Genomic DNA, 23,234 nt, shown 5'->3' on the forward strand with positions numbered 1-23,234 from the left:
TGCCTTCCTGATGGTTGGCTTCCATCTCTGCCTAAAGCCATCTCTTGACACAGGAAACATGAAGGCTAGCTAGGAGGTTGCCTGTACATGTCCAGTATGACATTATTCCAAGCATTTCCTTGCTATAGTTTGCTGAGCAGAAGAGAACAGAAATTCCCTGAAAGTGACACCTCTTCACATTTCACCACCCTTCACCTATTCCCATAAATCAGCTTCTGAAAACCAGCAAGCCTGCTCAGCGAACCATGTATCATGATCTGGGTGAGCTTGGCAAAGAGCCCAAATGAAGAGTTCTCTCCAGAAACACAGGCTAAAAGAACAGCATATCTTATGTCCTAAAACATTCTTCAGTGATGCTTTGGAAATAGTTTTGCTTCATTTACAAAAAGGCAACATAAGCAGAACGGAGCCTGGAAACCATCTTAAGAACTGTTCATAATTGGTTTTGGAGGAGCCCTGAGTTTCCATATCGCACCGACACCTGTGCAAACCCTCTCAACAGAGAGACTAAAGAGTATGTGCATAGGGACAATGAGCTACCCTCCAATCTTATAGAGCAGGGGACAGACGCTCTGTCATCTCCAAACAGGCAGATTAAAGAGGTCTGTGCTCTACATTAGTGCTGTTCACCACGGTCCATTCTCCCTCCACTTGCAGGGATTAATGAATCAAACAGTAACGTGCTCCCTGCTGGGAGAGGTTCTCTAAGGTAGACTTCCTGAGAACAGATCTTATGCCTCCTTAATTCCCCCCTGTCACTGTCTGTGCTGTGGACTGCAGAGGTGACTGCCCTTTAAAGCATGCTGGTGCAGAAGCAGCACTGGAAAAAGTTCCAGTCACACACAGATGCACTCAGCTGGATCAGGAAAATGGAGCAATTTGGTATTTTAGAGAGGACATTGTAAGTGTTTGTTGCTTTGGAGCTCAGGACATTTGGAAGGAGCCAGACTGTGCTCATGCAATAATTATGGACTCCCATATCCTGCAACCATTTCTCAAGTGACCCTACTATTGATCAGACGGGAAGCCTTGGTTAGGGAGCAATGCAAGACCTGGGCCAGGTGGAGGGAGAGGTTTGGCATCTGGGTCATTCTCTTCTCATTATGGTGGGAGGGTTTGATGAGATGGGAGAATGCTGCTTTTTACAGGACAGGGTTGTGGGAGTACTTGGAACTAGCCCCATATTTCTGTACCCAGGTCATAGAGAGGGTTAACACACCATCTGCAGTCTCAGTTTTGGGTTACATCTGGCATTCAATTGAGGATGAATTTGCTATACCCCTCCCAGTCACTAGTGAGACTGGCTTTAAAACAGCTGGCAGTTTCAACACATATCGGTTAGGGACAGACAGTCAAAAAGCCCAAGGCTAAATTGATTCAATCTTTGTAGGTTTCTGTAAACTGCTTAGACTGAACCAATAAGAAAGTGAACTCAAATTTGCTTTTCAAAAGTGAAAGGGAGCCAGACCCCTGCAGTGGCCCATACCAGGAGCCAGGTGCACTAGAACTCACCTTCCAGCCTGACAGCCAGAGCAGAAAGCCAGGAGATGTGAGATTTCCCCAGCCATCCCCCTCTCTAGCCTCCGACAGCTGAGGAAGGAGTGTGAGGGGAACCCCGCCACCACACCTACAGCCGGGGTCTCCCTAGTGCTGAGGAAGGGGGAAGCAGGAAGCCCCTAGTGAGGTGTTTCTCCCTCTCGCGCTGTGCCCAGAGCTGGTCCCCCTAGATATGCCCGCTCCTCAGCCTGGGCCGACTGAGGGGGCTTGGGGAGAAACCCTTCCCTTCACCTGTCACTGGACCCCAGCTGAGGTTTCCTCAGTGTTAGGGAAGTGGGGAACCCACCTACAGTGGAGTGGGGGGAGGGGGGCAAATGGCCAGCCATGCTCAGTGGAGGGGGGAAGCTGGCAGTGGGGGCTTTACTCCTCTGCCCCAGCTGGAAGCTGGGTTGATTCCCTAGCCAAGAAGGGGGTGAGGTGGGGAAATCCACCCTGCTCCTGGCTGCTGAGGATGGAAAAGTCCCTCGTGGCAGCTGCCCTGCTCCACTGGAGCAGAGAGCACAGCCCAAAGCTGCAGAGAATGCTGGGATGCTGGGGGACTCTGATTTAACTTGAACCAGGAAGGGGTCTGGGATAGAAGTTCCATAAACTAGTTGGACCCAAATCAGTTAGGTCTGATACTACTACAGTTTCAGCCATTTTGAAAGTGGTTTATGTGTGCTGAGCTTCTGTTCTATTACACGTTTAAACCAGTTTCTGATTACTTGAACCAGTTTATGTGTAACTTCTGTCCCTAGCTTTCTACGGCTGACTATTTTTTCAGTTCAGTGAAGGGACTTGAAAAACACCTGCCTGTCCCAGGCCTGCTGGTAGCCAGTGGTACCAAGGCTTTGCTTTCACAGGCATTTGATTCCCTCTCCTTTCAGTCTGAAAACTAAAACACATATCAGGCTCTTAGCAGCAAGATGAAATTTAAATCCCAGACCGGAAGCTTTAATTATAGCAGATTTGTGTGAAAGTTGCCAGGCTTCTCCCTACTTCGCAATCGTGGTTGTGCCAAGAGTCTGCTTTTTGTCACAACAGCAACTGTGTTAAGTTCAGTAAAATAACCAGGACAGAGATGAAGAGACAGAACAGAGACTGTTGATGAGAGGTAAAGAGATTTTGTGCTGCAACACAGAATGACAGCACAGCCAATTTCAAAGTTCTTGCTGTCATTAATGATAGCACACCAATGTGTCCCTCTGTGATGCATCCAGGATACATCGTATGAAACAGCTCCTCCTGCACTCCCAACTGGCATGCAGTACACTGACTGCCTGCTCCAAGGTAGCATAGCTGGAGGGAAGCACATGGAAGAGAAGAAATTGGAAAGAATATTTTAAACTACTCATTCACAGTGCTGGGTTCTAAATAACCAATTAGGGGAAAGACATGGGTGTCACTGCGGGCAACTTTCTTAAATACATAGCATCAGTCTGACCTACTAATGTGCTACTATGATAGCAAAAGGGAGAAGGAAAAAACACTGAAAATATTATACCTTTCTTTACATGCCTGCTCCCTCCCATTTTCAAGCAAGTTTGGCAGAAAGAGACGAACAGACATGTGTAACCAAAATGATCAAATTTTCCATACAGTGAGAAGCTAAGAAGAACATACTAACAGGATACAAATAATGTGTATGACAGAGAACGAAAGCAAGACATACCTATTCATAACATCTGACAAATTAGGTTGTTGCCTATGGAAGTTCATGCCTCTCTGAACAAGATAGTCTCTAAGAGCATTTATAGAAGTTATGTTTTTCCAGGTTTAATCTGAACTACAGCCATCACTATACACATGTGGACATCTGTAGACCAAATTAAATTTGGCTCCAGTCTGAATTAACTAACCCTTATTTAATGAGGATTAAAAGATAATGCAGGCTAGAGCAGTCTGAAGTAGGCAAATTAAACTATATTAATTAACATGTATATACTGCATTGCTTAACAGTCTTTAGGAACTCAGATACACAGATAAGAACTGCAAATATTAATCCCCTCAAGGGAAACTCAGTTGGATTTTTGCAACACAGCAGAGCCTATCTGGGCACAAAGTAACACCTTTATAAAGTCAAATGTGCCTACCTACAACACCTCCACCTCAGGGTGACTTAAGAATCAGGTCAATTGCACAGCACTTTAAATAACTGCAACAATGTAGCTGTGCTTATACAGGCTTCTTATCCCCTCCTAATTACTACCAACAGCATAAGGTCAAACACACACACAGGCTGAGAATTCGGTCTGTTAAGGGGTGGTCAATGATGATCATCTATTAACCCTTAATTTGAATTTAAATTTGATTCGAACTGTGTGATGTGAATCAGTTAACATAGTTTAGAAAATATTAAACCATCTACAAATGCCACCCTGCCTTGCCTTTTGTTTATTTATTTTCTTGTTAATACATGAGCAAGGGAACATATTTAAGGGAAATGAAAGCAAGCAAGTGTTGACGCTACATAATTAACCCAAAAACTTACTGTAGCAAGGTATCATTGAAGTTAAGCACAACACCCTTGGATAATGACAATGCCCACAGTTAAAATGAAACAAGACAAAGAATAGGAAACCTCAGGCTCAATAAGCATGAACAAACAGGAGTTATGGAGAAAACCTCCACTACAGGCAAGTTACTCCCTGCTCATCTAATAGAAGGGTCTCCCACTTCCTAAGTCAGATGCTACTAGATGCTGTCAGAGAAAGGAGAAGACTAGATGAACCCCATGATCCAGCAGTTCATGTGAAAGAACAAAAGAGCCTACACTGGAGCCTTGGAGACGCACAATATAAATGGCCTCACATACTGGGTGAAACTACATTTTTATTTCTATCTAACTACAGCTAGGTGCACACAGAATGGGTGTACACAAATACAGAGAGAAAGAAGTGTAAGATAGGCAAAATTATGACTACATACACCATGGTGGAAGAAGTAAATTATCTGTTTTCACACAGTAAAAATGAACATGACATACAAATGGCAAAGTAAAGCCAATGTTCCAGCAGGTAATGGACAGAGGGCACAGGACCATTACAGAATTACCCAGTGGAAATTATGTCTTTGTTGCCTGATACGGGGTCATCACATTAGTTTGAACAGAATTAAGAGCATGGCGTACGTGCATGGAGTTGTATAATCAACTCTCCTAAGTTCTATTTACTCCCTACCAATGAAAAGATAGCAACAGCCACTATCCATGGGCTGCTTATTATATTTATATCAAACCAGTCCAGGTGGCTACAGGCCAACTAACAGGTACCTTTTTAATATTAGTGTAGTTATAAAAATACTATGATTTACTAATGTTTTTTATTTCCCACTGGTAAGGTATATACAGTATATAAACATATGTAGACTACACTTGGCACATGTCCACTTGGAATGTTGGGGCATATGGAAATTATATGTAAGAAATGGTGAAATTATGACTCTCATTGCTTTCCTCTAAATGCTGCAGCACGTAACATAATAAGAAATGCCACTCAGTCACACTATGAGACAATTCACCAGATTCTGCTCCATGTTAAGTCACAGACAAGAGCGCTCGCCAATCTTTTCAAAAGCAATAAGTGATTTTGGATGCTTCCAATAGTTAGTGCTGAACTTGAAACACTATTAAGGGATCTTTTAATTCATTTTAATTAATGCCTTAAATGGCATCCTAATATAGATGCATTCAAAATCACTCAGAGAAAAATCCTGGCCATTTTTTATAGTAGAAATTTCAGGGACTATCAGCTCTTCCAGCACAGACAGCTGTTATGGAATTTCAGAGAAGTAAGAGTTGATGGTATGAATTCTATTTACCAAAGCTCTTTCTTAGCTCCATGTACAATGCTTTTTAACTCTGGGTGAATTTCAGCTATTATGTGCAGCTTGGCTAGTACCTTCTATAAAAGTTGTGTCCATTCATCCTGTTCCTTATGCACCTGCATTGCCCCAGGCAGGATTTAACCCTAGCATAAAATGCTTTTATTATCCTTTTGGCTCCCATCCCTCAGGCAAAAAAAATAAGAAAGAAAGCAACACATGACTGAAACAGAAACATCTTCTCCCTTAAAATTCAAAGGGTGAGATTCACAGTGCAGAACCTAACTCTAATAGTGCTCCCTTTAAAGTCACTGGAAGTTTTACTACTGGCTTCAATGGGATCAGAGTAAGATGAACACAGTGATCTTGGAAAACTGGCCACTCACCAGAGCATGGTTCTGTACAAAACATGTTTCATTACAGCACTAAAAACATCTGGTACACAGTTTCACTTGGGTACCTCTCAAAAGTACAGAATGCCTGGGTTACCACATCATTTTGAAATTAGCAGCATCATTTTTTCATAATAGTCTTGGAAAGAAAGGATTTCAGTGTCATAGGGTACAATCAAAAAATTATACAAGATCAGGTTACTAACCATATTGGTCCTCTCTGGCCATATAACCTATAAGCCTTAAATCTTTCAAACAAATTGATATTTCTAAAAACATATTAAGAATTCAAAATACAGGAAAAGCAAACCTGACCCCCTAAAACAAGGGTGGGCAAAATACGGCCTGTGGGCCGGATCTGGCCTGCAAGGCCATTCTATCCGGCCCACGAGGCCCCTAAAAAATTTTTAAAAATTAAAATTGATCTGTTATCCTTGACAGGAACCAAGGGCAGTAGGACCCACAGGAAGCCCTGGAGGGCTCCTTCAACAGCAGGGCCTGCCTGGCCCTGCCCCCGCAACCAGAAGCCCCAGGCAGGGCTTCTTGCCTGGGACTACGTCTGCCCTGGCGCCAGAACCTCAGGTAAGGGATGGGGGAAGGGCAGGGAAGGAGCTGGTGTGGAGCGCAGGGGAAAAGCGGTTCCTCCCCCGCCCCATGCCCAGAGCTCCCTGTTGCAGCCTGCGCGGGGTTGTCCTGAGTAGGCATAGGCAGCCCCATGCGGGCTGTGAGCAGCTGCAGCATGGGGTGCCAGCCACGGGGCGAGGCCACTTTTCCCACATAGTACTAGCTTGTAACCCGGCCCTGCTGCCAGCCTGGGCTCTGCACCAGCTGTGAACTCGCCCATCAGGGCTGTGCTGTGGCGGCAGCTGCTGTGGCCCTATGCTTGCCGCACTAGGCAGCGTTTGCTACCGCCACCTCTGTGGTGCCCAGCGTGCAAGCGCCAGGCAGGCGGCAGCAGCAAACACTGCCTGGCATGGCAAGTGGGGAAGGCCACAGCTGCTGCCACTGTGGTGCAGCCCCAACAGGTGAGCCCAGAACTGGCACAGGGCCCAGACTGGCAGCAGGGGCAAATTACAAGATGATGCTGAGCATAGGGGGCAGGGGAGGAAGCGACCCCTCCCCTGCCCTGTGGCCAGCACCCTGCACTGCTCAGGACAGCCCTGCACTGGCTGCGAGCAGCTGCAGCAGGGAGCGCCAGCCATGGGGCGGGTGAGGAGCCACCTTTCCCCTGCACTCAGCTCCAGCTCCCTGCCGGCGAGTAGGGGGTCGGGGCTGCACACCGCCCCCAACCTGTACCATGGGGCTAGGGGGGCACTGGAAGTGAGCAGGTGTGGGAGCACAGCCTGCACCCATGCCCCAGGGCCAGGGCCAGCAGGGCTTGAAGCAGGGCAGCAGGGGTACAGGGTCCTGGCTGGCAGGGGCTCTATGGAACTGGGCCAGCTCCCCCCTCTCTCTGCTGGTGCAGTCCAACCCGGCTTTGCAGACCCCTGCCAACTAGCATCCCGCTCTGGGCCCCACCGGTGCTGGCCCTGGGACATTGGTCCCAAGACATTGGGATATTAATCCCAAGATGGTGACCAGGGGGCAGGGCTCCTGTCAAGGGGTGGGGCACCTGTCAAGGGGTGGGGCTACCATGTGGCCCTTGACAGCTTGCCACAACTTGGTAAGCAGCCCTCCGCCCGAAATAATTGCCCACCCGTGCCCTAAAAGAACAACCCAACATGACTCAAGGAATGAGCTAAACAGGCCAGGGCATGGTGAGCAGCTACAATGCAATGCAACTTACCATTGACACCAATACATATGAGGCAGATGGCTCCATTCCTTTCTAGAAATAGAAAGATCATAAAGTGTGTTCAATGTTATCAGCTCTGGACCACAACTGTTATATGTGTGGGGGGAGGGGGAGGCATTAAAATCTAAATATTTACCACTTACATAGTACATCTGCACATGCACTTTACTGTGGAGTTGGCTAATTAGTGCCACAATAAAAGCATCACCTTCTACACTTATGCCCCTATTATGGTGCAGTAAATTAATTAACCCCACTGTAGGATAATACTGTCTGGGACAAGTACTATCCTACAGCGGAGTTATTTAGTCTGCCAAAACACACATGTAGATGGTGACCAGGGCTGGCTGGGGCATGAGGGTGCCTCAGTGTGAGGTCTGCCTGCCCCACACACTTTAGCATCCTTGTGCCCAGCCTGCCCCTCTGCAGCATGTTGAGACAGGGAAGAGCAGCTTCAGGCTGACAGGCTCACCCCCTGGCCTGCAGCTAGCTGGGGCTGATTCAACTCAGCTCATTGTGCTGTGATCCCAGGAGCACATATAAAACACAGTGCCCAGGAGCAATAAACTCCAATACGAACTGTACTGGAGTTTATTGCTACATGCTAATTGCATGTGTAGATGCACCCACAGAAGTTAAATTTACAGCAGGGATATGGAAAAATAAATGCCAGAGCAAAGTAAAGGTTTTAAAAGCACCCCAAGATCAATACAGTAGTTATTATCCTAAATGGAAATTTATAGCCAGAATTTTTAGCAGGCCTCCAAACATGCTGGTGCATGATTATTCATCAACACGCAAATGGACAACTGTGCCTACAGATTAAGGAGCCAACATACAAAGTCAGAAGTAGAGCCCACAAACCTTATAGGTTCATTCACAGAGACTTTCTGAAAATTGGAATCCATGGCTTTGCCATTTACAGCACTCTTCGTTGTTTCTTCATGCTAAAGCAGGGGACCAGAGGTGATTTCTTCATAGATAAAATAGACTTGTCTGTGGATGTTTGACCCACTGTCAAAGTGTACACAGGTTATACATGGTATAGGTGTCCAACTTAAAGCATGGGTTTGTAATTTAACTTGACCAGAAACATATACCAGTAGTTATTCCTCCCTCTTAAAGATTTGTGACTTTTAATTAAATGGTCCTCATATAGGAATACAGAAATCACCAAGTACATGATGAGATTATTATTGAAACCATTATTTAAGTTATTGATGAAAACATATTAAATTACTGAAACTAATATTTATTCATAGGATAGCAAACGGATAAAATCTGATAGGCAGAAAACTGAATGTTAGATAATGTGTATCAGTACTTTATTTTTAAAACATTATTTATTAATGAATCTAACCCTTAAAATAACAGATTTAACATTAAAAACATATCCAATCCCCTAAAATATACACAGTCATTAATCTTCTATCAACAGTACTAACACAACTCAAATCGATGTCCACAGAAGTTTTACATTACCTTTCTCTCTGTTCCCCAGTCTCTAACAGTTCCAAGCCCCGTGTTTCATCTTTATAGAATAATTCACCCCCATCTTTTCCCTAGAATGCTGCGTAAAACAAATCTCATTATCTTCTTCTCCCCTCTGCTTGCAATTCTCTAATTTAGTCTAAGTTTATTCTGAAGTGTTCACTCATAGAACTTGCATGTCAATATTCAAAAATGTTGCTCACATTTTCTGGTTTGGAGGTAGGAAAAGATATTTTTAGCAAATTCCAAAAATTTCCAACAGATTTTCAAGAAAACATGTTTTTGCCTGCTCCCCTGTAGAACACTGACTTAATAGTGCAACTTTTCCATTACTAAAACTTCCCAAAATTGTTTAAATCAGTCAGTAATTTTAGGGGTGTCACTTCTCTTCCAGGCTTTTGCTATTGTAACTCTTGCAGCCACCAGAAAATGACTGACTGATTCCCTATGACACGTTGCAGAGTTCTCAGGAAGGTTCAATAGGAACACTAAGGATAGGGACAGAAATTACACATAAACTGGTATAAGTGACAGGAAGCCAGTTCAAATCTGTAACGTAACAGAAGTTCAGTGCACATGAACCACTTTCAAAATCACTAAAACCAGTTTAAGATAAACCTGGATAGGTGGAGTATCAGACTTAACTGATTTAGGTTAAATCAATTTATTAAACTTCTGTCCCAGACCCTCTCCCCTAGATTCAAGTTAACTCACAGTCCCCCAGTATCCCAGGATGCTTTGCACCTCCCCAGCAACCCCCTTCTTGCAGGATGGGTGTGCTAGCCTTGGCCCAAACTTTCTGCCCCAGCCAATCAGGAAGGCATGCTCGAGCACCCCCTGGCTTGTGGCGTGGGCCAGTGCAGGCATGTGGCTGCATTTCCAGGATCAAAAGTGAGAGTCTATTCACTTGCTTATCAGTTCAATCTACACAGTTTAGACAAACCTGGGAAGATTGAATCAATTTAGCCTTGAGCTTTTTGAGTGCCTGTACTTAGCTTAAGGAGATAATTGGCATCCCATTATTTTCCTCACTATGTCTCCAACCTTCTTCCAGAACAATTTAACTCTGAAATATGTCCACTACATGCAGTACAATCCTCCCAGATCACCACACTCCCTCTGACATTTGCCTGTTCCTAAATTATAAATGCATTTCATTTTAAGTGGGATAGGATACCTTTAATACAAGATTTTAAAATAGTTTTCTTTTATGAATATAAATGGATATGTGAGAACCACTGTTCCAGATGGCTTCCCATTCTTCAGCATTAATTTCTGACCCAATATTGTTAGGTCACCTTGTCATAAATAGTGTTTTTCCTTCTATATGGTTATTCAAAATTGCTTTATATAATATAGAGAATAGGCCTGTATGTTTCATAGGCATGACCAATATTTTCTCAAATTCTGACAGCTTTCTACTGACATTTATCTTTCTTTGGGAGTGTGTTGCAAAGTGTCTGAATTGCAAATATTTAAAAAATGGGATTTAATGTCATTTTTAATGTCACTGTATTTTTTCAAAAGACCTAATTTTTTTTTAATTGTTCAAAATGTATTATACCAATATATTCCTGGATAGTAAAGTTTTCTAATACATTATTAAGGTTAAATTTAATATAATTATGCATAGGTGCTAAAGGTGATGAAATAAGAGCTTAATTTCTTATATGTGTCATCCCAGGTTTTCACTGCAGTTTTCATAAAGGAGGGATTACATATACAGTTTAGTCTGAAAGATTTCTTTAGACACAGTAATATGTTAAGTTTTCTGGATAGTACATCTGCTCTATTTTTACTCAATGCTTACTATGAGTTGGTGTTATCCAGTACACCATGTTTCTAAGGTGGCTGACTTTGTAGTAATATTTAATGTTTGGAAGCATCAGTCCCTCTTTTTGCTGAGTCTTTGCAGGATAGAATGTTTAAATCTAGGTTTCTTATTTGCTCAATTTTTTTTTATCCTAGTCTGCTGACACTGTAATAGATAGAGTTTGGCATAAAAAATTAATTTGGTATATCAGTGCTTTATTGACAGAAGGTACATATCAATTGCATATGCACATATTATGGCAAGATTACACACAGCCAGACATTCTGTTCCTCTGTTCACTGTTGACAGATAAGACTGTGATATTGTTTTCTTGCTAAAGCTTTTCTCAAATTCATCCTTGAAGGATGACTGATAACATGCCTTGATCAAGGGACAATTTGAACAAACAAACAAACAAACCTTTTTGCGGGGGTGAGGGAGAGATCCAATTCCATTTTCCCCCCTCTCTAAAGTCATTCTAACAGAAAGCAGAAATAAGCATCATCAATATCTCAGATTTGTACTAGTGGACTTAAGCCAATCAAAAGCGTCTTTCATTGTTTGACAGAGCACAAAAGACACTCTGTTGGGAAAGTTCAAGAAAGAAAACTGAGAGCCTGAGGCCTGGTCCCACAGTCAAAGGCTGAAACAAGGACTGAGAAGTTCTCAGGAAGAATCTGATCCAATGCCCTTTAAAGTCACTGGGCATTAGACTAAAGCAAAGCTTTAGATCAAGCCACAAATGTATAAAAAGAAACAGTTATAAAAAAAAAAAAGTTTGGAAATAAGCATCTGGGAAGAGGGCAATTTTAAGCAATGTGATAGCAATCTAATCTGCCCGTCATGGTTATCAGTTCAGCATCTTTTTGTGATGCCTGAGAAACCAGAATTTTCAGAGAATTTCCTTTGGGAATGTTTTAAATTGATGTGCAGGTATTTTCCACTAAAGATCCTATTCACAAGAGCATACTGAGCATAATGACCCTAAATGTCCAAAATGCTAATGATGTTTTTATGACTATGAGAGCCATATATATTGTACTACTGGTCACATTTGTTGTTTTAGAAATAAAACCTTTTACAGAAAAGGATTTTAAACAAAAACTAACAGAAACACCCCTATTTTCTGTATGTAAGAAATGTGATTAGCATTCCTATTCCCATTCCTAGGTTTAATACACTCATTGCTCACACTCACTGTTCAAGAAAGGCTATTTTAAGATCAGGAAAAAAATACAGTGGTTATAAAATCCTATTTAAAACAATATCACCAGGAACAAAAATGCTACTTACAGTTATGTGTAAAAATAGGTACGAGACTTCAAATACAAAATCAACTCTAAAAGGAATACTCAAAAGTTTGTGCTTAAAACAAATGGGAAAGGATCCCAAGCATATATGGGTTTCAGGTAGCATGCTTAGTTTGCTTTGCAATCTATTTACTTCTTCATTACATAACAGAGGCAAGGGAACAGCCAAAAGAAAAAAAAAATAACAAACAATTTGCTAAAGCCTACCATTTCAACACTTCAGTAATGATAATCTGAAATAGAATAATAATAATTGCTGCTGTGGTTTTTAATTTCATTGTTATTTATAGATCCTCACATCAAATGGCACTTTCCTGGAGCAAATTTCTTAGATTTTTTTTTTTTGTAACCCTTATACAAGACTCAACAAAGAGCCCAAAAGTCTTTTATTCAGAAAATTACAATGTTTCCTCCCTCCTTGCCTAATAGAATCCAACTGCTAGAGCATGACATCATTCCCCAGAGCCGGGGAGTCCAAACTCACACAGACATTCAGTTTGCAGTAAACACCATGCAAAAAAAAAACTTTTCAAGGGGGGAGGGCACAGGAGAATAAAATAAAAGGGATTTTTTGTTACCTGAAATTTGCAGCATTTCCCTTTCCGCTCCATTCTCAGGTTTGTATTTCCCAGACAAAACTTTGTCCTATTAGCTGATGCACTTAGAAACCAGTAGTTAAGGGTCTAATACCTGCTGTGCTTCCCACAACTCCTTCATATGACCTTTCACAGCACTAAATGATTCCAACTAAAATGATTGCAAAGAACGCAGACTGGCCCGGCAAGTTGTCATGGAGATCTCTCTCTCTCTCTCTCTCACATGCTCACACGCACACACACACGCATTCACTCTCTCTCCCTTGTACTCACACACGCGCTCGCTCACACGCGCACGCACACACACACACACACACACGCACACACAATTCTGGGAGGAATCCATGAAACAGCACGCCTTTTCATCAACAAAGTTTTTCAAGCATTCTTCCCCTCCTCCCAGCTTTCCCTCGAGTCAACCCAGGAAACCGAGCTTTGGTCATGAATCGATTGTTGCAGTTATAGAGACACACTGCTTTTCAAAAACAACATGGAGCTTTGGGAACTTTTTTCCCCTAGAAGGAGAACTGAGATGTTTGGTTGCAAAAGCTTTGTAATCACAGCAATCTTTCGTGTTCTAGGCCAGCAGCTATTTATCTTGGTTTGGTTTGTTATGAATTTGATAGCTGCAGCAGGAGCCTTAGCTGAAATACAATTAAGCAGATTACACAAAAAGCTCCTCTCAAACCTGCTTGCTTACCTTGCTGCTTGCCCAGTAGCTAGTTAGTGTCTTAATTAGTGCAGGGATTCCTGGCGGTCATGAAGAGCTTCCTGTATTCTTTCATGTTTCTGTAATTAAGAAGACAAGTTCATGCATCAGGCACATGGCATTATTATGACCCAAAACAGGCAGCTGTGTCTCTCACACATTTCTCCTAGCCAGGGACATCAATCTTCCCAGAAATTGCCTATGCTTCTTCCACACATACCTGCTTCATTTTACTGTGGAAAATTATTTACAGCAGAAATAGGGAATTGTGAAATTGAAACTGTGAAAATTCTTAACTGACCATAAAAGGAACCCACTCATGAATCTAAGTCACTCATTTGAGATCTCTGTCATGTTGTGTTCCACGTTGGGGACCTTAGCTGGATGAGTTATTATGCTTCTTATTATAGCTGGAATGAATTGTGCCTATAGGTATGAGTCAATGTCTGTAGGCACACAGGGCCTGATTTTATTCTACCTGTTAAGTCAGTAACAGGATTTAGGCACTACATGTGATCTCTTCCACCCTACTTGAATCTCTGAAAAACATACTTCAAAAGCTAGGAGAGTCCCTCTCCTCCTCGCTTTTTTTTTTTAATTTGAAAGCCAGCTTCAAAATCAAACACAAGTTTACATTAAAGACGATCTTTCTGATGTTATAAAAACCTTAGTCTGTCTGTCTGTAATGCTTTATTTGCACTCTGATTGGATGCTTCCTTAGAGGCAGTGGGGGCATGGGGTGCTGGTTGCACAGTGCTGGCCTCACCCCACCCCGCATGGTGAAGCGCCACAACGGCAGGGACTGGGGCTGGAACAGGGGGGCGAGGCCAGCGATGCTGGACTCACCCCCCACCCTCTCCCTGCCCCTTGGAGCCAGGGGCCCCAACAACAGCCAGTGGCGAGGGGGAGGGGAAGGGGAAGGGGGAGGTGGCGGGGAAGAGTGGAAGCGGGGATGGAGGGAGCGAGGGGAGCAGGAAGGGAAGTGAGGGTGACTGGTGGCTGTGCTCTGCTGTGGCTGCCATGGCGGTCCTGACTTCTGCTGCTGCTGCTAATATCACAGGCCCCAGCCCCAGCCCGAAGAGGCAGAGGGGCAGTGGGGAGTGGCCCTGGCTGAAAGCAGTGGGGGGGAGGGGCCCTGGCCCTGGCCTCAACCCAAACTGGGGGGAGGGGAGGAATGGCCCTGGCCCCAGCGCTGGCTCAAAGCAGCAGAGGGGAGGTGGGTAGCAGCCGCAGCCCTGGCCCTGGGCTGGGGGGGAGGGGTGGGCCGGGAGCCAGATGCAGGCCTCCCTCCCCATCATTCTTGATGGGTCATTTGCTAGTAGAATCATAAAAGAGTAAGGGCTGGAAGGGACCACAGGAGGTCATCTACTCCAATCATATGCTCAAGGCAAGATCATCCCTGACTAAACCATCCCCAGAAAAATTTGGTCTAACCTGCTCTTAAAAATGGTGGAGGATGGAAATTCTAGAGCCTCTCAGCCTGTTCCAAGGCTTAACCAAGTTCATCCCTATAGCCAACCTAAATTTCTCTTGCTGCAACATGCAACATTTCCCTTCCTATTGTCCCTTGTCCTGTCCCCTGCAGGCACAGAGAATAGTCTATCTCTATTCTCCATATAAGCACTCTTTGTTCAGGTATTTGAGGACAGCTATCACATCCCTCCATGGTTTTCTCTTATCTAGACTAAATAATCCCAGGTCTCTCAGCCTTTCCTCATAAATCATGTTTCTGAGGGCTCTAATTCATTATTTTTGCTCTCTGCAATAACATAGAATACTTCTAATTTTTTTAAAGTAAGGAAACGTAGTCATACAGCTCTCTCATATAAAACGCACCTACAAAAGATATAACTGAGTACCTCATCTTCAATATGTTGCATTTTCAGAAAACATGACAGAGACTTTAAGCCTTTTTTTTTTTTTTTTTAAAGGGTTCATTCACCATCATGAAATCCACCCTGCTGATAACTTTGTAGCTATAAAACAGGACTTTTTTGTCTAGTCTATTTGGAGTTTTTCCTATGTCACGTAAAATTAAATTGTTCTTATTCAAAACCCACTGCCTTCCAGTGAAACAGTAGCAATGTCAGAAAGACAGACTTCAGTAGAAAAGGTGTATACAACATTTTTGCTATCATTGCTATAAAGTAAAACTGATTTCAAGCCTAAGTAAAACACACAATTATTTCCCTGACAAGGCTTTTCTAAAGCAGTGTCACCCAAACAATTTGGCAACTCTGCCAATCTTGGATTCAATACTTGAGAATGTTTCAAGCAACTTATCAGAAAATGCAGTAAAAACAACAAGTCTCAACCTGTCTTCACTGGACTCATTAGGAGCAGTTCTGCATTCAAAGCTTTTAAACTCTGAGATATGGCACAGGGACGTTCTTTATTTAGGATTTATTTGGAGAGAATCACTGAAGCTTTTAAAAAGCTACACAAAACATTAAAGTCCAAGTTTATATTCCATGCCATAAGCAATACTCCCCCTACTGGACATCAACATGAAAAGTTGAAACATTAGCACTGGAAGACTAAGAATACTGCTTAATATACTCTTCCTATTTCCATCTTCTGATACAATGATCCTCAGCAACTTGAACAAAAGCAGGCACTGCAGGATCCTAAAACTACTAAACCAAGAAACAATCTATCTACTACTTAAGGAGACAAGATGGACATTTGCTATTATTCTCTTAGTCTAGGAACCCAACACAAGAAAATTATTACATATGAATGTAGCATTATGCTAGCCAAGATAGGCACTTTATGCAAAGAAAAAGAAAGGGGAGTCCCAATCATTTATTTAAAACCTCTAAATTATCTGTGTGTCATGTAAAGAATACAAATAGCATGGAACGTTGGAAAACTCTCTCTAGTATATTTAAATAATTGGCCCCGTCTATTTTAGCCATGTTATCTGTTGTTTGCAACTATTGGCTGTGTGCATATTTGTGTGCCAAACCCTAGACCCAGGCAGAAACCAGCCTCGTGAACCCTCCAAAATGGGCACCTAGCTGCTATAAGCCTTGCACATAGTGCCTAGTAGGATTCTTGCCAAAGAAGCAACATTCTGCTCAGCCCAAGAGATGTGTGGGTTGGTGCCTGAGCAAGTATAAAGATTATGCTCCCTAATTTCCCACCCCAAAACATTTTTTGTGACTTGGGTGATATTTCAAGTGTCATATACTTAAGTTTACAGGAATGCCAGACTTTTATCCTATGGTTCAGTTCCAAGCCATGACTGTTTTAGGTGTGATCATATGCACAGTGCTAGGCAGACTGTGGAAGGAAAAACAAAAAACAAACAACATGTAATCAATTATTGATGTAGGTCCAAGAAATGCCAAGGCCACACTGCAATCAAGGAGCATGCTATGTTCGTATATTGTACGTGTATGTTCACATTACCACTGGAAAAAAATCTTTATTTCTAAAACCACATCCTATATCTAACTGGGCATATAAACCCATCACCCTGTACCACGGTCCCAAGTGCCCTATCCAGGACAGACACAATATGAGTGCAAGCAGGAGCAGGTACGGCATGTATCACAAAGGATTAGTGCACAATGAGTGACTCCTCATCAGTGTGCATCTGGTGTCTATTCCCTGGAGAGTGAAAATGGAAATCTGAGCTACTCTTTCAGTGAGTTTGATGGCTCGTGTTTCCTTGCTGAAGGTTTTTTAAATCAAAAAGCCATCAGGAGTAGAAGAGGCATCAGAAATCAATTTGGTTCCTAAATGGTTCATGAAATCTCATAGTTTCAACTAGGTCAAAAACATATAACGTTCAAATTTTGTGGATCTAAATAAAAAAGCAAAAACAAAACAGGATAGGGCTATTGGCAAGCCCTTGCATAATGGCACAAGAAGCTTTAACTATATACACAATCATATTGCTAAAAATGCATCAGATCTAGGACTTTCTGACAATATATTTCTCCCTAAAAATAGAAAATTAAATTCTATTAAAAAATGCTTCAATCAAATAAAATTACAATACAAAGCGATGCAGATGATTACTATTTCACTCTGTTCTAGTCTGTTATTTTGACTCACATAAAAGTCACTTGTGTACATCACTGGGTCAGGAAAGAGATGGCGGGGGGTTTCACTCCAGGTCTTAGGTCTTTGTCTGGGCTGAGGCCCCCTGGCCTTGGCCCACTTCACCCCAGTTGGTCCCCTCCTCCAAAGGTCCACTGTCCCAAGACCCTAAGCTCACAGACCCAAGCCTCACCCTTCATGGGCCCCACCCCTTTACTCCCGGTCTTACCCTTTGTGCGCTCTGGACCCTCCAGTCCCGGTGTCACCCTTCGTGGGCTCTGGACTTGGGCTCTCAATCTTTTCTGTCTCACATTACAGTCCTTCTGACAGAAGTGTTCCCTGTCTTTGAAGGGTTTAGGACTTGGGGTGCCTCTGGAACCCTTTCTGGAGGTGTCCTTCTCCCCTGCAGCCACAATGCAGTCCTCCAGTTCAACTTCAACACAATGCAAATTACGAGCTTCAGTTCCCAAACAAAAGTTCCCCCAGCCCTGGGTCGTCCCGCCATGGCAATGAGTTCAACACAAGGCCAAAATACTTATTTCTGCTGCCGAGTGGTTCTGGGGCTTCTTTGCAGCCCCCACAGTCTAAAGTCCTTCCTCCAGGCCCCTCTCTCCCCAGGCCTCAGACAGTCCTGGTTTTATACAGCCTTAAACCTACTCTCTGGGGCATCTGACCCACTCCTTCTACCCCAGGCCTGTCAATCACTGGCCACACTGTGCTGCCCACACCTGGGGAAGAGGGCCGTTTTATTAAAGGCCCTCTGCCACTATAGGTTCCTCCAGGGAGCTGAAGCCAGCCAGCTGGTCTCTCTCTCCTTCAGTGACAGGCTAGGGGCCCCATTATAAGCAGCTGTTGTGAAAAGACATGACAGACTGAAATAAATGTTAGGATCCCACCCTAATAAATGTGGGGTCTAAGAAGTGGCAAGCATCTGTGATAGATGCAGGGATCTGGCACTTCCCCCACCATATTTGAAAAAAAGAAATGGCACCACATCACAGTGCACCATGTGTTCATGGGATATAATCCCATACATCCTGCCCTTTGTCTGAAGACCCAACCCTGATGTCCCTTTGCACACATGGCACTCCCATGAGATTCCCTGAAGAATGCTTGCACTTTTTAGAGCCCAGTCCAGCAAACCTTTACTCAGACGAGCAGTCCCAGGAATGTCAATAAGATTTCTCATATGAAGAAACGGTTTACAGTATTAGACCTTTCTTTCTTTAATTCTACAATACCAGAGCATTGCAATAAATTATGTTACTAGATACCTCTATAGCATGTTTACAGCCAAATCCTCATCCTATATACGTGAACAACAAAACTCCCATAGACTCTCATTAGACTATGATTTGACCTAAACAAATAACATTCTAGTACAATTGAGCGGTGCAATATATTTTTCTAAGGCTGCAGAGAGACTTTTATTTAAAACGGTACAATGGGATCTAATCCCCAATTCCAGCAATTGTGCCTCTGGGCACGCCACAAGATTGACAGCCACACGATTGTCCTGCCATGCCACACAATTGTCAGCCAGCTCCAAGGACTGCACCAGGCCAGTTCAAGCCCTAATGTACTCCCAATCCAGCCAACAATCAGCTGATCATTGGCCAGTACAGACTGCACAGGGGCCAGTTAGAGACGTAAGAGCAGTCCTAATCCTGTCACATGTTCAATTTAAGGTTCAGTGGAAACTAGCCACAAAGAAATTGCACAAAAATGTATAATATTTTTTGTGGCTGCTTTCCCTTTTTGTGGCACCATTCATTGCTTTACTGTGTGCCCTACTTACTATTTAAGATGTAATTGACAGACTAATCACATCTTAAATGTTACATCTGCTAGGGGTTTAATACGTTTTAAAATTGTGACTAAATCCTACCAACACTAAGACTATTAGTGATGCTAGACACAACTAATCCCCCTGAGTTCATTCTAAACTCTTAAGTTCAGTAGTAGAGTTCTAGTCAGCTCTGAACTCAATTTCCTCCCCATTGTAGTCTCAATTTCATTATCCTCAATATTTTCATAATAACTCCTTCGTTTGAGCTGTAGATTTAAAGATAACCAAAACATCTTTTTATAGCCCACCAAGGTCTGTGTTTGCATGACTACATTGATTCCACTATCCCAGCAAGCACACAGGAAATGACTAATCCCAATTGTACACTTTTTGAAAATATGCCAGACCCTTTATGTTTTCATATTCCTTTCCAGTTTGATCTCACTTTGTGCATGAAAGCTCATCATACTGAAGCCTGACCCATCCCTATTAAGAAGTATCAGGTAACATTTTCTTAAATTTCCGAGGGATTTAGGAGCCTCAGATCCATTAACCTTCAATGAAAGTAAAGGCTTGTCTACTTGGACAGTTAAGGGAAATTAAATTAAAGATGTATGATTAGTTAATGTGCATAACTTCAGTCACATTAAACTCCCATGTGGACATTTTCATTCACAGGTAAAGTGGCCTAAAATTGTGATTGCTACTTTTTAGGCGCTGCTTCAGCAAAGCATCGAAGAAGCATTGACTTCAAAGGACCTTATGCACATGTTAAACATGCTGAAGTGCTTTGTTGAAGTGAGACCTTAAGTAGTATGGTATTTTTAGAAAGAGACACAAGGAAATCATTCTTACTTGGCAATTAACGTTTTAAGATGCTATTTGGTGACAGAACTGAGGCATATTCTCCATATTAGATATTTTAATGACATCAAAAAAGAACCACTGAGCAAGGAATTGAATAATCCCATGATTTAGGTTAATAAAACAGCTGAAAATCAGGACAATATGGAAGATTAACTAATTTAAATGCCCAGTTTTAGAATTATCCCTATGTATAGTCTGGCTCATGAATATATATGCATAGTGCAGATTACCCAACATGGAAGGCTATGTAAAGTCAAGGAGGCCACACAAGCTGGCTCTGTACCCAGCTCACTGATTCAGCCAACCCTCAGTATCCTACTATAGCAGAATAATTTCAAGTGGTGCCAGCAGGGCATGGAAATCTGTGGAGCCATTCAAAAGGGGGGAAGCTTGTGCAAAAGTTTTTCTGTTCCTATGGGCCACAATTCCTAGAGCAGACCCTGTCCATAGATAATTATCTGGCATTTGTGCCTAAGAAAAGGAGATCAGGAGCAGTAGCCCAAACCTGAAGGAGGAGGGATTAAAAAAAAAAAGAAAGAAAGAAAGATCTGCCAGTAAAACTGATAATCCTTCCTGGATGGGAGATAAAACCTGTCCCTTAGGAGGCTTAATTCCCCTTCAAAACTTTTTTTTTTTTTAAATAATGCCACCAGGCTATTTACCCTTAAAGGATGGATTTATAGTCTGAAAAGAAACCCTTGGAGGTAACTTCACGAGCATGCTGGTGATTGATTCCCCAAGGGTCAGTGACGGCCAACTGGCCATGATAGGTAAAGGTGTCAGAAGTTGTTTGATACTCTGTAGGAGTATCAGTAGGAGTTTGTTTCGGCTTCTGAAGCCACAGAATCTGAGAGAGCTGCTTTTTTTAATGAACTAGAGCCAAAGAACAGTATTGAGTTACCTCTACTCACATGATACTCTCTGAAACTACGTGCTGCTCGTGGGGCTACGTTGTAAATTTAAAAAATTCTGCCTTGGACAGGGACTGTTTGTAGCTAAATGATCCTGAATGAGCTGTGATTGGCAAGGCACTATTTGACCATACTCATGCAGCATCAGATCTTATTCTTCCCTGTGTATCTCGACAGCTACTTTTGCTGCAAACTAGGAGTGGAACCTGACCTCCTCCCGTTCCCTATTCCACTTGACCCCTCCCAACACATGCAGCTGATCACTGTTTGGGGAATAATAGCAGGAAAATGGTCTCTGTTCTCCCATTATACCGGATACCTCATTACACCACACCTTAAGGTACAGTTAGAGCAGCACTGGGCAAGGACGCAAAGGAAGGAAGGACTCCCCTAACAAAGTAGCTTTCACTTGAGGAATGGGCCAAATGATGATGTTCTATAAGCACCATCACAGGTGTGTTGGATCTGTTGTGGTAACCTGAATAAAAAATAGTTTTAGTTAGTGAAGTAATGGGAACAGAGACAACCTCTATGAAGTCAAGTGCCATTTTTCTGAAGTAAAACAGTTTATTTTTTCCTCCATAAGACTTCTTAGTCTGAACACAAAACAGAAAGATAACAGGGTCTAAGGTTGATTGTCCAATAAAATATTGCCATAGTTATATAAAACATTCTTATCCCACAGCACCGGCTCTCTTTGAACTAAAAAAACAAAAAAATAACTACATTCTGTTTTGCGGTTCCTTTTGATAGTCAATTATAAAAGTATCTAGGAAGTTTATACAACTTCCGATGACTATCGTCCAAAGCCTATTAGGCAACAGACTCTAGAAGTAAAATGTCAGCCTGATTTTACCATTTTATGCAAAGCAGTCGCTTAATGTGTGGGATTACTCCGCTGCTTCATTTCCTTTGTTTTAGATATGCCTTGAATCACAGAACTGACCTGTGTGACCATGTAAGCTGGAGGTAACTTGCAGAAGGATCTCATGAGACCCTGCATAACATCATTTAAAAAGAAATGGCATTGCGAACAGCAGCTCAACACTGTGCAAGCCACCTACACTACTTAACATTCAGAACTATAAAGTGTTGTTTGTTTTCTTAGGCATACTATGAGTTTGTCTTGCATACTGTCAACCAGGGAACACAATCATAACAGCAGGGAGATTTCCCAACCATAGATAATAATGCTTTTTTGTCTTTTGCCTCTGAATAGCAGAGATAAATAAAACAACATTTTTCCACATATACAGTTCTTTTCTTTGATTCGTCTCAGAGTCTTTTACAAAACTGGGTATTTGCTCTATGTTAGGCAGGCAAAAATGGTTAAGGGACATTGCTTGAAGTCACTCAGTAGCAGCCAACAGCAATCAGAAAGAGGGCGCATAGTTCTTTATTTAACCACTAAATTGTGCTGTCTTCCCACAGGACTGTTTGCAGAAATCAGAAATAGGAGAAATTAAGCTTTCCTTGCAGTTGGTTAAGAAAGAAAAATTAGAAAGTAAGCACAATGACTGAGTTCAAATAAAATACAGCACAAGCCCATAAAAAGCCCAACAAAAAACCTGGAAAAAATGCACAAACTTTTCAAAGAGTTAAAAAAATCACTAAGTTAGCTCCGTGTTCCAATCCCGCAGCCCTTCCTGGTTTCAACCTAAGTGGAAGAGTAAGCACCAAAACATTATTTAAAAAGACTACTCTCATAGAACTGCTGAGTCTGCTACAGTCCAGGTACAAAAAATCCTGAGACACAGCAGTCACACCGTGCAGAGGAAGACAGAGATATGTTTAGACTTACATGTGCAGAGAGCTATGTATACAAATATATATACAGACTTAACTACACAGACATGGGAACACAGGCCAATGCAACAACATCTGAACTGGAAGCACTCCAAATTCTAACATTCTGAAGCATGTATTCTTTCAGTGCTATTGACTTTAGTCCTAACTGTAACACTTTTTCTTTAAGAAGTTTTATATATATATCTATATATCTATAGATATATATATCTATATATATATATAGATATATATATATACACACACACACATAACTCGCTATATATAACTTCTTAAAGAAAAAGTGTTACAGTTAGGCCTAAAGTAAACTCTGTGTGTGTGTGTGTGTGTGTGTGTGTGTGTGTGT

The 23,234-nt window shown here is 42.4% G+C and overlaps 1 protein-coding gene and 1 long non-coding RNA gene across 4 annotated transcripts in view; one reads left to right on the plus strand and one right to left on the minus strand.

Annotated features, from left to right (window-relative positions):
- ST5 (suppression of tumorigenicity 5) overlaps nt 1-13,566 on the minus strand; it is a 234,043-nt gene extending 220,477 nt beyond the window's left edge. The window contains exon 1 of one of the 3 annotated variants that reach the window (XM_019551360.1): nt 13,457-13,566. The gene's annotated coding sequence lies outside the window, so the exon portion shown is untranslated. Of the gene's footprint in view, nt 1-12,738; nt 12,998-13,456 lie in introns of those variants that run through there. The other 2 variants (XM_019551362.1, XM_019551361.1) reach the window with 2 other exon arrangements.
- On the plus strand, nt 790-22,333 carry LOC109321066. The gene is made up of 2 exons (XR_002103962.1): nt 790-1,061; nt 22,004-22,333. It is a non-coding gene; the product is annotated as an uncharacterized LOC109321066 (long non-coding RNA).
- The last annotated feature ends 901 nt before the right edge of the window (nt 22,334-23,234 follow it).

Source organism: Crocodylus porosus, unplaced genomic scaffold (genome assembly GCF_001723895.1).
Source record: "Crocodylus porosus isolate Cpor-Errol unplaced genomic scaffold, CroPor_comp1, whole genome shotgun sequence".
Classification (NCBI taxonomy): Eukaryota; Metazoa; Chordata; order Crocodylia; family Crocodylidae; genus Crocodylus; species Crocodylus porosus.